This window comes from Hirundo rustica, chromosome 10, assembly GCF_015227805.2.
Source record: "Hirundo rustica isolate bHirRus1 chromosome 10, bHirRus1.pri.v3, whole genome shotgun sequence".
Taxonomy (NCBI): domain Eukaryota; kingdom Metazoa; phylum Chordata; class Aves; order Passeriformes; family Hirundinidae; genus Hirundo; species Hirundo rustica.
Window position 1 is genome coordinate 13457394 of NC_053459.1, and position 14528 is coordinate 13471921.

The 14528-nt window shown below is 43.9% G+C and overlaps 1 long non-coding RNA gene across 3 annotated transcripts in view; it reads right to left on the bottom strand.

Moving 5' to 3' along the window:
* Positions 1 to 1891: 1891 nt before the first annotated feature.
* Positions 1892 to 14528, bottom strand: part of LOC120757154 (uncharacterized) — a 29893-nt gene continuing 17256 nt past the window's right edge. The window contains exons 1-4 of one of the 3 annotated variants that reach the window (XR_005702387.1): positions 7441 to 7542; positions 5080 to 5112; positions 3177 to 3397; positions 1892 to 2870 (exon numbers count right to left, since the gene is read on the bottom strand). This is a non-coding gene — a long non-coding RNA (uncharacterized LOC120757154). Of the gene's footprint in view, positions 2871 to 3176; positions 3398 to 5079; positions 5113 to 6347; positions 6471 to 7440; positions 7543 to 14528 lie in introns of those variants that run through there. The other 2 variants (XR_005702386.1, XR_005702388.2) reach the window with 2 other exon arrangements.

Here is a 14528-nt window from a genome sequence, read left to right on the forward strand (position 1 = left end):
CGGGCCCGGCGGGCGCCCAATCAGGGCCCGGCGCGGGGCCGGTACCTTGGCGGCGGGCGGGGGAGGAGGCAGGTGAGCGCTCCCCGCCTTAAAGGGGCCGCCCCGCCCCGCCCCGCCCCGCCCGCACGGCCCGCCCGGGCACCGGCACCGCCACCGGCACCGGGAGAGCAACGGCCACCGGCACCCGGCGGGACCCGCCCCGAGCGGCCCCGCAGCCGATCGCCGCCGCCGTGCCCGGCGTGATCTGCGAGCGGGCGGGACAGGCGCAGGTGTGCGCCGGGTACCTGCGGTAGCGCTCGTCCCTGTTTGACTGCGGGAGCTTCTGGGCAACGCGCACCGAACGGCCGTGATGGTGCTGTGGGAGTGCTGGGCACGGACCGGCTCCTGCGGTGAAGGAGCACCGGTAGAACCGTGCCTGGCTGCGGAGAGCCCCGAGCCGCGGCATGTGGCAGGAGGTCAAAGGACAGGCAGGAGCACAAAAATATCTCACAGACCTTGCCGGGCACCACAATAAGTGATACACGGAGCACTGGCATCCACCTGTTGCTGGGTTTTGTTTGTTTGGGGTTCTTTTCTTTTGATTGTTTGGGTTGTTGGGGGTTTTTTGTTTGTTTGTTTTTTTTTTTTTTTTTAGGTCAGCATAAGGATATCATGGGAGAAAACACGAAAAGCCTTGCTTCGTGGAAAGTATAAGAAATGGGCTGTATAGGCTGACATCAGGGACTGGTCAGAATCATGATAGTTGCTTTCTCAAAACTGGAGTTGGAATGCTAAGGAGTTACCTTCAAAGGCAAAACAGCTTGCTTTTTTGCAAGATGGCAAAGAGGTGACAGCATAAAAATTAAATGGGTGCTTTGGATAGAAATGTATGAGCTAAATTGTCTTTGCAGCATATTCTATATACCCATTAAAAGGAAATGTATATTAAAGCTAGTGGATGTAGGGGTATCTCTTGTTCAGAGAGGGAATGTTAACTTATCTCTCAATCAGATGGACAATCAACCAGAGTCTCTGATCTGATACACTTCAAACCCTGCATGTATACACATATGAGAGGCAGAGAGAGACTTCAAAGTTCAAGGCAAATATTGCTGATGTGATATATATATTTTTTTTTTTTTTTTTTTTTTTTTTAAATCCAAGCTCGCATTTCCATTTACATTTTTTTAGATTTAGGCACAGCTGAAAATGTTCAAGAACTTACCCAAAAAACCTAAAAAGAGCCTCCTGGGCAACTCACACAAATTTGAAGTCTAAAAATCAGAACTAGATTTCTTTTTGGCAAAGACCTAATCTTAAGGAAACTTACACTGTGACAGATCTAACCTAGATCTAGAAAAGGCCTCTCTCTCTTTTCCCTCCCCGATAGCCCTATGTTTTGTTCTTTGATTTGTGCCAGGAGTTTCTCCTCCTCCTCCCATAGCTATGTACTGTGAAACTGTTCACACATCTCACTGAAGCAAGCAGAATATACATTTAGTGTTGACACACATTGCCCATTTTCTTCCTTTCTATTTGTATCTTCATATCTTGAGATTTTGGCACCAGCTGGTACCAGTTCAGATATTTTGAAATGAAAGCAGGCTAAGAAGCAACATTGGCAGAAGCCTCCGTCATCTGGCCTCATCAGTTTTCAGTGTTTACAGCAGCAATAAATGTGCTGTAAAGGGGCAATAGCCCTCTTGATGTCAGAGGAATATATATACAGAAGGAGAGGAAGAACCATCTAAATTTAGCTAGCAGAAAGGAGACATCTGCAGCATTTAGGTTGGTTTTGCTGACTGACATAAATGTATTATATACAAAATTAAAAAAGGATTTTTTTCTTTTTACAATTAAAGGAACCACCATAAAGAAACTACTTTTTCATACACAGTATTTGATGCTTCCAAGTCTTTTTTATTTTAAATAAGAGATAATCCCATCACATATGGTCACTGTGTTTGGGATAGAGAAATAATCGCATATATAACACCCTGAGACAGCATTTCTCACTTGTTACTAATGGTCTAGGGAAAAAAAAAAAAAAATAACATCAAAGAGGGGGTCAGGATGATGGATCAGCAAGTCAGGAAGCAATTAGGTGAGCCTTATTGTACCTCAGAGAATGATGTTGGTTCCCGGCACTTTTGTTTCTGTTCTAGGAGTGTATCTGCTGATAGAAAGCAGTTGAACCAGAAAGTACAGTACTAAACTTCAGTATGAAAACTGGGCTTGAAATTCCAGCACATATAGGAAATAGCCCATGAATGGCAAATGACATTTTTACTAGCAATTCGCAGCTAGAGCCAGCGTTGCAAAACCGTCCTGGATTACACATTGCCTTTTGCAGGCTCCAGCTTTCAGGAAGTTGTGTAGTTCCCTTGGAGGAGGAGAAAACTGAGGGTGAACCAGAACAGCATTTCTGCCACAACTTAAGCAATAGCATGTACATCAAACCACTATGGGCAGCATACAGAAAAGCTTATACTTAAATTGTGACTGGTGTGGTCAGTGTAGAAGTCAGCATTATGCTGTGCTTAACATGCCCTGGCTGTGCTCCAAAATGACCCATGGCATAGGAACTCCAGAACAATTACACAAAGCAGCAGCCCATTGCCACTGTAGTCCTCAAATGCATCTGAGGATGTGACCAATGGCCTTTTCTCACTGCCCTCAGATTTGCCCTTTAAAATCCCTTCTTTTGCAGCTGCTGCCAGGAGCGAGTCTGGGATGGTCTCTGGAAGGGACAGGCAGCTTGTTACAGCACATGTACTGCTTAGGGGGATGTGTGATACAGGACCAGGCAGATTTTGGCAGCAGGAAGGCCAGCACAGGCTTTTTCCCTGGAAAACCTTCTGTAACAGCCACCTGATCCTTGCCCACGCCACCTGTACATGGGGAAAAAGCAGCCCTGTGTTAGCGCCTAATAATCCCAGTTTCATAAACTACAGTGAAACAGAGATGATGTTTTCCCACTTTAAGAAACTATGCCAGAGTTTGTTGGCAGCTGCCTGGTCTGGCAAGTGATCATAGTAGTGAGCCCTGCCACAGATTTGTACCTGATCCTACACCAGCTCCTACTCCTCAAAGCAGTCCAGCTGCCACTTTAAAAAATGGCTCTTTCTGCTTTAGAAACATCACCTGGTCAGCTGGAACCACACCACAGGGAACAAGAATGCTGTCAGGGTCCTTACCTTTTGAGGCAGTCACGCTTTGACCATAGGCAGGGCAGCAGGGCACAGAGGGGTTTGAATTCATGGCAGCTACCTGGTGAACCCCTTAAGTCCCACCAGAGCCAGCTGATAATGTAGACTTCTCAAACCGGCAGTGGCAGTGGATGTGTTGCAGCTGGCGTCCCACACAGTTACTGGAGAGGTATAATGAACTCAGAACACGAGACTTCAAAAAACATTCCCTAGATCCAGACATAATGTCAATCAACACAAGAACAACAACGACAAAAAGACTGCAAACATCATCACACGGCAAGAATTTACAAAAAAATACAATAGTTACAAGCTGAGATAAACTCCATTACAACAGAAGGTGGGATAGGTTAAATAAATACAGGTACATCTGTTCATAATTAAAGATGGACACTCCTGTGTAAGGTGGAATACTTCTAGAATAATATAGTATTAATTTTAGTAAAAAGAAATGCTGACTGTTGAAGAATAATGAGTAAAACTCAAGACTTTTTTTTGTTGGGCTTACTAATGAAAAAAACCCACAAGAACAGAAAATTGGTGCTCTCTTAATTGTCAGATTCAGTGTCCAGAGTCACCATACAGTACTAGCAGTCACCACACAAAGCAGATGATTTCCCTTATTCACTCAGAACAGGGAGCTGATGCTCATGAAAGGATCTCTGACAGCTGCAGAACAGCTTCCACTTCCCTGCAAACTCCTCAGTGCAATGCTTCACAGCTAACTGGGGAAGCAATGAAACTAATGAAGCCCCATTTCCCCTGCCTAACAAGGAATGAAGCTGGAGTGAAGTTAGCTTGTTCATTACGCCTCCACTCATCTGGATTCTCTGAAGTCTGATAAGTTTGGATTGTGTGCCACAGCCTTACCTTCCAGGAGCTGTCTTTTCAGAAGAGCACCTTTTTCGTTATCATCTGCAATTTTGTGGGTTATAAGAGATGCAAACAACTTGTAGAGGTATTCTACTTGAATCAAAACATGGAATGGTAATGTGTATTTTTTCTCCATAAAAGCTGGTATGTGTGGAAAATTTTCATGAGGGCACTAAAGACTAAAGCTACTCTTTCCAACGCAGTCTGCAGTTACTCTGTCACACAACCCAATGAGACATGTGCCTGTCATAGATACTGCTAACAGTTGAAATATCAGCTCATTTTTGTCTATCATCTTCACTCTTGCAGGTAAAATAAGTTGCTGCCTATTACATGGGGAGAGGCTGATCTTCAGCTGTTAAAATCAAAGTTTTATTTTAAAAAATCACAGTTTAGCAAATTTAATTAAGCCTACTCAATGGAATTCTTATGGGATCCTCTTACATCTCCCTGCTAATTTTTTTTTTTTTTTTAGTATAGAGAAGACAATTTCTCCAGTAATACAATCTTCATAATTTTCATTTGTGAACAGTATATCCAGTTTGTCCTCATAACTGGAACTTGTCTTAGGTTAATTTGATCCCCATCAGAATACAAGGATGTCTTTATTCTTAGCATTAGAGTCCAGCTGGGCATGGCTGGATGTAGATGAAAGTGTTCCTGTTTACAGGGAGAACTGGACTTCTTTTTGTCTAAAAGATTATTTTCTTTTCCCTATCATTGTGCAGTCTGTGTGTGCTGAAGTTGTTTTGAGCTCTCGTTCAAATAGGGATTGTATGCCATTTTTATACGAACTCATCTTTCTTTTGCTCTTGTAATAAGATTTTTCTATTGGGTATGGGACAGCTCAAAATCCTACAAAAGAGTGAGTTTTACTACTCCAGCAAACTCAGGAACTAGAGCATTGTAAGAAATATGAGACTTCTATTTCCCTATTTAGAATGATGTATTTAAATATATGTACCCAATGTATAGAAGAGTGCAATTACAATTTTTATAAACAATTAAAATTCAGTACCTGGCTGCTAATGCTCCAAGATCTTCTGGAAGGCTGCAAAACATCAAAAACAAAAGCATACAAAACAATATTAATTGTAATGGTTAACAATTACTGCCAATATGACATGCATAAACCTAGACCATCTTCCTCCACACTTTCTATAATCAGGGCTGTGTTATATAATATCAGCTTAACAGCTTCTTAGTTGACTTCCTGATGTAAAGATAAACATCATTATATAACCTGCCTATTTTAACTTTCTCAGTCAAATTAAGCAGAGAGGTTGGTGTGTTGTATGAAGTGAGTTTGTCTGTGTGAAAACCCAATGCAAGAAATAAACCTTCAAAGAACACCTTAGAGGCTCTTGAGCAGTGTTTTCCTAGAAGGAAGACAGCAGCTGCTGTGGGGTTTGCCTGACCAAATGCTAAGCAGAGTGTTTAGAGAGTAAATTCATGGATTTTTTTGTATGATCACATTACCCAATTAAAACAACAGGTACTAAAAATAAATTAAACTCTTCACATCCTATGAAAATGTAACAAATGCCCCCAAAATAGCAAGGCACTCCAATTCAGACAAAGCACGAGGTAGGGCTTTCCATTTAGTCATGGAAATAGAGTAAATAACATGGAAGTGCTTTTTCTTTATTTCTGGGGCACAGTCCCCAGCATGCCTTGAAACAGAGCTGCTATCCATGGCTCAGTTTACTCTGTGCTGGTTTTCACCACCCCTGGAGTACAGAAACTGGTGTGCCTGAACCACGCGATACAGCAGCACAGCAAAATGACATCACAGCCTAGCACATCAAGACACTTTTGTTTTCCCAACCCAAACAATGTAGTATTTGTAGCAGAAAGCATGGGATTATGCCCAGCCTTATGCCTCTTGCACAAGGGTGACAGATGCATGCTCTGCTACCACCACGCTGTCCATCATGTACACCCGAAAAGACAAAAAGTCTTTGTATTTGAGGATTACAGACACTTGTACCTAGATTAGGTGAGTGGGAAAAATAGAAAGGGAGTTTGGCAGTGATTTTTATGGGAATCAAAATCGTACTTGTCAAAAAGTACCTTGCTTCAAAGCTCAGTCACTCCCCAAATAAACTGTTTTGTTGCAACGTATTAAGACGTTCTACTTCACACCAAACACTGAGTATTTCTGAACATTGCAGAAACACTGAGTGTGTGGAGCTCTTATAGTAACCCCTCTCTCTCCTGGAATGACAGACAAATTTAAACAAGCTAAACTTGTTTAAAATTCCTTCTTCCTGTGCTAACACCTACCATTTGAGCTCCCCTGATAACTGGAGAAATACTATCTGAGGACAATTAACACGAGCACAACCAGCAGGCTGCTGGCTCACCCTTCACAAGTCGTGGCTCCATCTGTAGCATTATGCCTGGGCTATGGGTACACAAAGCCCATGCTTCCCATCTCCTGCCCTGCCATGCTCCCTGCTCCTTGAAATTGTGGAAGTTTTCTGCAGACATCACTTGAGAGGAAGATTACTGGAGTCAGCATAATTTGGCCCTCCTGGCTCACTGGTGGTGAGCAGGTAATTGAATTATCAGGCACACCTTCCCTTTAATGGGTTTATCCCCCCTCCTTGTTTGTGTAGAAGCTTTGGGAGGATAAAAGCAAGTATGTACCACAGATGTGTGAAGAAAAAGAGTGGTGTTAAAATGGAATGCAGCTGGATAATTCAAGAAAAAAATTAGTCTTGTTTAGAATTTTATGAATAATTAAAGGGAGAGGCTGCCAGTGACAGAAGCCGAGGGGTGAGTCCTTCAGTGTCCCACTGAACAACTGCAGAGATTGAAGAGTGAAGAAACTTGGGAAACTGTCCAGTTTGCAGGGATCTACAGCTAAAGAGGACCTAGGGGCTGCAGGAATTGCCCACAGTTAATGCATCCTGCCTTTTGCTCCAGGAGTGAGCATTCAGTGGTGCTGAGATCCTGCAGTGTCCACACAGCTTTTCTGTTATATTTCGATATGTGTTTACATGCAGAAAATCCTTGTAAACCTGCCCATTTTTCATGAAAGGCCTCAGCAGAGCCTTCATGTGGATTTTGTAAAAACCACTCTTTAAATCCTATGGTATTGTGCCTACTCTTACTGACTATAAAAGAAGTTGTCAGAGTCCAAAGTCCTGTTACTGACTCACAAGCAGATTCTTGTTTGTCCTTTCAGTAAATCCTCTGTTATAAATAACTCATTTAAGCTTTGTTGCTTCTGTATTACTTATCTTACCCCAATTTCTTGATCAAACATTGTTGCAAGTTGAGGTCAATGAAAATGTTAACATTATCTGATTGTAAGTTCCCAAAGAGCTTATACTAAATTCCCAGAATCAGAACTACTTCTGAATACACTGACCTAAGTGTTCTGCTGCTGTTGGCAAAGCTTTATGGACAGCTCACTTCTCCAGATGGGTCCAAGGGTCCAGCTAGATGCTCCAGAAAGCTACAGGGAAGCTGGCTGCAAAAACCAAACGCGCACACTCAGAGACAACACATACTCTAAGGCTATTTACTATTGATATTCCTGTGCTCCTGTTCCTTTTATTTGCTTTTCATCCTCAAAATACAGCTTTTCTGGAATTAATCAATCAACCTTCCTTATTTTCAGATTTTCATTACTGGGGGAAAAAATCTTCCACTTACCACAAATGAGATTTTTGCAAGGTAAGAAGTGATATCACCAGAAGCTGTACCACATTCCTTCCCAGAACTGCACTACTCCAACAGCAGAGAGCATTGAGTAACGAGTTTGTCCGATACCAAGACTGACTCATAAGGACAAGAAAAGTTGGAAGACAGGTGTGTCCTTGCAATTCTTGTCCCATTTTCCTGATAATTTGGAAATATGGCCAAATAAAACATTAACTTGGTTGTGTACAGGCCTCTGTCCTGGAATGGTTTGCATTTATGCATTTGCTTAATGCTGAAATCAGCAACATTTCTTTAAATGGATGCAGAGACTATGTGGACTAAGAGGTAGAGGCAACATATTGTACTTTTTCTTCCATCAGTAAGTATTTTATACTTCACAGAGACAAGCTTATGGAAGCATGGGGTGACATGAAAAGCTACAGCAAAAAGAAGTGTGCTGTGAAGTTGGAATAGTGTAGAGATCAAAGTTACACCAGGCAGGAGAGAGAGGGAAGAAACAAAAACAGTCAACAAAGGATGAGCCCTTACTAAGGCCATGAAAGGGGGAAATAATTGACAGGGGCCTCAGGAGTGAGATTTACAGCAGATAGGGCTGTACTAATGGTCCTGCACAAAACACTAGTGAGACCTCACCTAGAGTTTTACATAACCACGGCATCTGTGTTCAGCTCAGGTGAATTTGCACTAGAAGGTGGCAGAGCAGGAAATCTGGGATTTCCAGAGTGGGTGACCTCAGAGGGGACCTTCAGGTCAGTAAAGGCTATTGAGCAAAGAAGAACAAAGGTCCCCCAGAAAGCTTCCTGGGACAAGAGCAGTGAGGTTTGGAGCTGCTTCCAGCTAGAAAAGGGAAGACAAGTCACTGAGCTGGTTTCATGGTGGGACTTGATGCAGTCACCCACCACTATAGACTGAACACAGTAAAATGTTCCTCACTAAGCACATGCTGTCCTTTTATTTCCATCTCCTGGAGGCTTGGTGCTTTTCACCTTAGGTATTCACAGACTGGACCATGTATTTAAATAAAAAACTAAATTTCACAGCCAGATTTGGGCTGCATCTGTATTGAAATTGCTCTATATTGAAGGAAAACAGTGTACAAAGATTTAGATTTTGGGTTTGCTTCATTCCAGCACATTCTTTTTCGCAGAGTTTCTCTTGAGCCTTTATCTTTGACATTTCTGGGGTCTCCTGGTAGGTGGCTTGGACAGTGTTGTAGTGTACAGCAGCTTCAAGACAACTTGTTGGGAGTCAGGGGTCCTGAGGACTATTCTGATAGCTGAGGACATCTCTAGCACAGTAAAACACTAGATAAGCTCCTCCAAGCTGAGTGGGAGGGGACAGGATAAAGCCTGTGCTAGGTTTGGATTTGGTTTTTCACTGCTTTACATTCAGTCTTATCAAGGATGGAACAGAGGTCAGCTACTGACAAAGAATAGTATTCTGCTCACCAAAGCTGCACTGAATTTCCATTTCTGCTTTAGGATAGCTGAGAAATTCCAGGCCTGTGCACCACTTTATTCACCCACTTTATTCACTTAAGGGTAGGCTTAAGAGAAGAACTCAGTCCAACATCATTGGTCTGGATTCAAGGGGGACTTCTCAGCTTCCTAATCAGAAACAGCTCAGTGCTCTCACAGATCTCCTGGCATCATGCAGATGTAGAGCATGCCTCCTATTTCAGAAACTCACTAAGGATTTCTTCAATTATTAATTAAAATCTCATTTGGTTATGATTATTACATGCCAGAGGAAGCATCCAGTTTCATTGCAAACAGTTCATTTAAACTCTCTGAAGACATTCCATCAAGGAAAACAGAACTAGCAGTCCAAAGAAGGAAAACCTTATCATTATGTACGGCATTACATTACAATTCAGAAGGGATTATCTCTGTTTCTACTCTCTTTAACAATAAAATGAAACATGCTGGCTGTGTTAATTATTGTTTGCTAAGGCTATTTATGCAGGGTACAACTTCAGTGTAGTTCTAGCAAATTTTTATGCATCTTTGCCTCTGCAGATTTTATTTTTGTCTGCTTTGGCTAAATGTAGCTAAAAATGAAAATTTTGTGGCTAATCTCTGCAGAGCAAACCACATGCTCATATTTACATCAGAAGCAGCTGATACCTTCAAGGAATTAGCAACTGAGGTGTGCTAATTTTTATATCTGTGGCAAGAATTAACTGCTAGATACCCATTGTGTTTGTTTTATACACAGGCCCACAGAACTGAAAGCATCAAAGCAATGTTGCATGAGTCTAAAGCAACCTCAGCTCTCACTTGACTCCTTACGGGAACTTTTTGGAGTTTCTGCATTGGTCAGGAGGAGCTCAGTGCTGCTCACTGCCCTGCACTGTGCTGTCCATGCTGGGCCACGGCACGCTGCTGCCTGCAGCCACAGCGGGGAGGGAGCAGAGGAGCTCCAGCCCTCAGCCCTTACTGAGCCACAGGGATGCACAGATGTCACTGCCGAGGCAGGGGAGTGAGGAAATGGTGTGGTCTAGCCCCCAGCGAGTTCAGCTTTTCCACACTTGCTGCTTTTTTAAAATCTGCAGCAGGCTATTTCTGTCAACTCTTTGGATGGGTGGAAAGTACTTTAGAAAATGTGGAAAACATAACACTCCCCTGCAGATTTTACCATCCCACACGTGGACCAGCTCCATTTCATTGCTGGGACTGCAGGGGAAAGCAGACTTCAGGCTCAGGCAGCCAGACCCCAATGCCTCACAAAAGCATCTCTGCTAGAGCCAGGGAAATCACTCCACAACCACCACAGTCAGAGTGAAATCATCAGCCTTGGTCCATGGCAGTTTCAGCAGTGATATATATTGAGAGCAGGACCCTGGTTTTCCTTTTACAGACCCCTAAAATCTTTTTGATATCTGTGCAGACATGGGGAGTCATCTCTAGGCTCATTAAACAAAAAATTTGGTTTCTTAGTGCACTTTTAACATATAAAAATTCACAAAAGCGGCCCGTCCTTCAGAGATCCACAGACCATTTGAGGAAGAGCACTCGGCTAGAGGGAAAGATGAGGTGGCATTTGGGAAGTGCAAATGGGCTCCTGCTAGTCTGTTGATGGAGTAGCACAAGCCAGCAGGGATCCAGAGTGCCCAGCCTTATTATTTCTATCTCAAGCTCGCTGCTGCTGGCGGCCTCTTCGTCCTGGAAAACTGTAAGGAGACACCACCATTCCCTGGGAGTTACCGAGAGGCTCAGCTGGAGCCCAAGCTGCCCTAAATAGCCGAGATCAGTAAAGCTGTCTCCGGCTGAACAAGAGGCAGGTTCCGAAGTGCCCCCGAGGCATGGGAAGAGCTGGGGCAGGGCTGCAGGCGCTGTGATGTGCTGTCTTACAGAGAGCTGCCCCTGGGGCTGACCGGGCAGCATCCTGGGACACAGCATCCACCGGAGCACTCCTTTTGCTGGAAGCAGGAACAGACCCTGCCAGAAACAACCTCGAAGCTTTCTCCTTCTCGCTAAGGAGTACATTACGTGGGCTCAGATCTGCTGTACTGATCCCTCCAGCAGCACTTGCAGAGCAAACCTTCCTATAAACAACCACTCAGCTCGTTTCTCTTGCTTGTGCAAAAGCATACATTCAGATAGGAAATGTCATCTCTTCTTATTCCTCCTCTTATTAGCTAGCACGGTGCTGCCAGGATTTCAAGCAGCTGCCTCTTCGGTGGTGAGTTTCCATCTGCCGGCAGAACTGCTCCCCAGCAGTGCTGTGCCAAGGGTTCACAGCCCCAGGACCCTCTGAACTGAGGCAGCTTTCACTGAAGCCTTCTCTTGAAGCTCTCCTGTCCTCTCATGCTCCTCTAGTTCTGCTCTTCACACTCCTGGTCCATTTCTACAGAGCATACCTCATAAATTTTACATACATCACGTGTATATGTATACATGCTGCATGCACTATATATCAGTATATATACCTTGTAGCTCACTGAAATAGTGTCAAAACTCATGTTTTACCAGTCTTGTTTGACTAAACGCTATACAGCAAGTTATCGAGGTGTACTATCACATTTTGAAAATATCATGGGTGTGTTGGTTGGGGTTCTTTTGTTACTCTACAGAGTGAATTTTTTAAAATTACCAGTCAGAATGAAGGGTGGGAGGGGTATAAATTAACAATGTTCTTGTGTGCTCGTCTGCAGCTTTCCAGGTCACACACGCTTCTCAACAGTACAGAAACAGTAGGAACGTCCCTGCCTGTACTGAGCAGCATTTTGGGGTGGGTGAATAAAGCAGCACACTCTCTCACAGAGGGGGAAGTGGCCTGGTTGTTTGCTCTAACAAACATTATTGGCAATTTTACTAAGCTAAATTACAACAAGAAGTTCTCTACAAACTCACACTGCTGCTTCCAGCTGTACAAAACACTCATATGTACCTCTGACAATTTTTCTGGCTCCATAAGGCCACAGAATCACCCTTTGCTTGCAGAATGCTGATGAGGAGACATAGATATTTCTAATGCAAACAGTCAGCTCACACACTCCATGGCAGAACAGTCTATCTACACATTCCTTCCCCTTCAACTGCTTGTGAGATTATTCTGTTAAACACCCAACACTGCCTGCATTTGGGGTACAGCTGCAAAAGTAGCTGTTTCTGGCAGGCTGGTTTCTTCATTCCACGCTGCTGCAGCAAACCTTGGGGTTGCTGGTTTTAATTTGGGCTATAATGCATCTTCAGTGCTGGCCTTCATAGAAAAAAAAAAAAGAAAAAAAATCTGTCTTTTCTTTACTTTCAACAAAAGCAACAGGAAAAGATTACACATCACACCTGTGCTGTCCTGAGGCAGCAAAATTATCTTGTCATGAGATTGATAAAGGGTAGACAGACTTGTCTGAAGCTGGAGTCCCTGCAGCTAAGGAGCTGAAGGAACGTGAAGAAAGACATCTACCCTGAACCCTGCTGCCCTGGGTCAGTCCCCAGAATGCCCTGAGTGATCCAAGTGTGCTCCATCTGTGCCATTCCTCAGGGCTGCGAAGTCCTGTCAGGGGCTCCCAAAGTACTCCCATGCCACTAAAGGCAGCACGGCAGCTGCCTTTGGACACAGAAATGCACCAAGGGTCAGCAGTGATCAGGTGTGGCCCTGGCAGAGCAGAAAGAAAGGATGGAAGCCCAAATGTTGTAGACTTCCTGCTCCTAAAGCCCTTCTTTCAAAAGGGCCTCACTTTTTCAGTTTAATCCCATCCCCAGACAGCTGCAGCCAGTGCTCTGCTCTCATCAAGATTCCACTTCCTTCAAACTAAGAAGTGCCAGTGTACTACCACCCATGAAACTAAAAACAGATTAGAAAAAAAGATGCATATGTAAATCCTTATACTTAACTGTCTAAAGTTCCTAAGAGATTGCATGGAGAAGAGACATGGAAGTTTCACAGATTTTCAGATGACTCAAGGGGCATCCAAACAGTAAATGTGACTCATGGGCTGCGTAGGCACGTCCAGGTATGTGGGCAGGCTTCTGGAAGCCATATGGTTTCCTGCAGGAGCTGAAAACCAGCACAAGCAGTGCTGGGGAGAAGAAATGTGACGTTTTATCACATAACAAGCTACTTAGGCGCTGTCTGTCCAAGAATTGCTAATGCAGGGGAGCCTGGTGAGGGCTGGCTCCCACCAGCACTGCAGAATAGCATGGCTCCTTTAAAGAGTGGGATCTATTTACAGGAAACTCTTTGGAACACAATGGAATTTAAGGGGGTGAGAGGTAATTACGTTCCAAAATAATTTGATTTTGTTGAAACTGGTCTTTGAAGACCTCTCTATAGGAGGCCACAATCTGGCAGAAAGGGAACATTATATGGGATCCTGGCACTATTTAGGCTTTGTGAAAGCAGCTGGAAGCAATTTCATCTGAACTCTAATAATGTTTAAAAATGCACAGCCAAGCTTGGAACCAGAGCAAGATACATACCCCACAGAGCCAAAGGAGCTGAACCTGCTTAGCTGCATGTAAATGTGCTGTAAAATACCGCAATGAAGAATTGAGGTGAACTCCTCCAGCCCAAGAGGGGACACGCTGCAGTTGTCACCTGTGGCACTGCGCAGTACAGGGAAGGATGAAAAGCAGCCACATCACCAGGGAACTCGATACCCACCACCCCCCTCTCCCAAGAGACAGGAGAATTTACAAGGTTGTTTGCCTTCAGGGGAAAGGAAGAAAGAGGTAAAACAGAGACTTTGTGGATTTTTGTGACTTTACACAAAGAGTATTAGCCAGGCAGACCCCTGTGAACCAAAAGTGTGAATGTTTGTGTGTACGAGTGTGCCTGGGTGTGTGTGTGTGAATGTCATATTGACAGCTGCAGCCCATCATTGATGTCCAGCAAGGCAAAAGAAAATTGAAGAAAAAGAGTGGGGTGTTTTTCCCCAATATTCTTCCTATGGCAAATTCTTCCCCCACTCTGGAGCCAAAAAGAAACTGAAAAGGAGGCGTTAGGTAGCAGCTACTGTTATGACACTCAAAAGGAGATTATTTTTAGTTAGCAGTCAGTATCACTGCAGTACAGAATCTGGTGGACAGGGTGCATTTGCTCATACAGCTTCAGTCTCACCTCTGACATGAGCAGGAGAGAGGTGAGAAAGCCAGAATGAGTTCATGTTTATTTTGTCAGCCAAAGGTACCTGGGGACAAGGGGTTTGCATCCTGCTTTGGATCTAATGGTATTGAGTGCCAGGAGATGGGACATCCTCACTTATGGTCACAGCAAACCTGATCTGCTGCAGAGCTGGGTCACACCTCCTCTGCACAGCACAGGCCCTTGGGGTCCCTCTCCAAAAAA